Raw genomic sequence first — 1,832 nt, 5'->3', positions numbered from 1 at the left:
TATAACAAGCTCTTTCATTACCTTCATTTTTCTCTTCTATGTCAGGATCCTCTTTTTAAGCCTTTTTTGGTTTTGCTGTAATGTGAGGCTAATTCTATTATAAGTCAAAATGTTGACAGGCGTAAGCTTCCTCTGTAGGTTTAGAGTTTGTGGGTGAATAGCATGTCTCTGTGCCACATTTAGCTTTGTGCTTTGCTGGAACAGACTGTTCCAACACGTCGGTTTTTTTTTCCTTGGCCTCACCTTTCTGCCCATGTGAAATGCAAGCTGCTTGCTATTTCATATCTTGTTCCTGTCCTGTATAATGAAGGCTGTCTTCCTTCTACTGTCACGTCTTTTGTACATTGCAGGGATCCTTCAAGCAGGAAATGGCTTTCTTCAAGCCAAGTGCTGTGCTTGATTGCTGCTGTGTATTTAGGGTAACTATGGTGCTCTTGTGGCCTGGGGTCCATGGAAGGAGATAGTCATGGTTCTCAGGGAACTGAGAGGCACTGGATCTACATCCTATGTTTCGATGCCAAACTGTGCAAGGAGATTCTAGACATTTCCTAATGTCTCTGTTTTCTTGTAAGCAGGAGCTGCAGTTGCCATGGATATGTGTTGTGATCTTAAATGGAAGGGGAAGTGGATGGGAAGGCACGTGCCATGGTGCAGTCTGTGCATTTAGACAGCAGTCATTTCAGACTGTTGTAGCCAGTTAGACCCAAACTCAGCAATGTGAAGTCCAGACTCACCTACTAAATGGACAGAACCTGAACAAACAGCAAAGAAGGACTGGCTGAACATGATTTGTGAGTGCCAGCCAGCAGTGAACGCAGCTCAAGAATCAGGAGTCAGTGGACCTGCTGCTCAGCAGCAACATGCAAAGCTACTTCCATAACAGTTCTCTGCTGGGAGAAGATCCCAGTCAAATACCTTGAATCACACCCAGTGTGTGCTGCTGCTGAAAGAGAGAGCACAGGCGTGTAAAATGAAACAGCACATCTGAATTTCCTCTCCCTATTTATAATTCTGTTCAGAGGGACAGAACATTTTTCCTGGAAGAGGACAGTCTTAAAACTATTGGGCGGAATAAGAAAAGTGCATGTGCACTTTCCAAATCATCTCCAGATTCAAGTGGTGATGTGGGAAGTAGATTTGGACTAAAAATACCCAGGAATTAAATTTTTGGCTGGCAAAAGGCAGCTTGCTGACAAACAACATAGGTAGGTAGGGCTTTTGAAGAAGTGCCTGCAGACTTGATTGAGAGGAGGTTTGTGCAGCTGGCTAAGCCATCAGAGGTGTATACATTACTACAGTTTTCCTGGTAGCACTAGACTTTTCAGTGCTTAGTGCTCTTTTCTGACTGTGTTTATAGTTGATGTTCTTAGAATAAAAAATGTTCTTTGAAGAGTTAGACCTGCACATCTTTAGGTATGTTTTCAGGCATTGAACAAGTGCTTGAGTAAATAGCCATGATTCTTTTCTTAACAGGTGTATTGATGTGCTAAGAGTTTAAGACTTTTCCGGTTTTCTCCACAGAATGCATTCACATTTCTTTGTCTAATTTTTTATCCAAGTGCCTGCCTTGCCTATTCTCTTTGTGCTCTGAATTGGGAACACATCTCTGCAGGCAACACAGGTTTATACAGAGGAAGTTATTGATATAGGTGTTTCATGAGAATTAGATTTGCATTCATGTTCTTAAAAATGAGAGATTAAGGCTTTGGGGTTTTTATCTTCCCAAGCATTAAATGAAGCATTTAGTTCCCACATTTTTTTATTCTGTGAAGAGCAAAATCTCCATAGGATTTGCAGTAGTCTTTTTCTTTTCTTTCAATGATGCTTGATGC

The sequence above is a fragment of the Gavia stellata genome, chromosome 8, assembly GCF_030936135.1.
Source record: "Gavia stellata isolate bGavSte3 chromosome 8, bGavSte3.hap2, whole genome shotgun sequence".
NCBI lineage: Eukaryota > Metazoa > Chordata > Aves > Gaviiformes > Gaviidae > Gavia > Gavia stellata.
The sequence above is the reverse complement of the archived record's forward strand: the minus strand, read 5'-3'. Positions refer to the sequence as shown.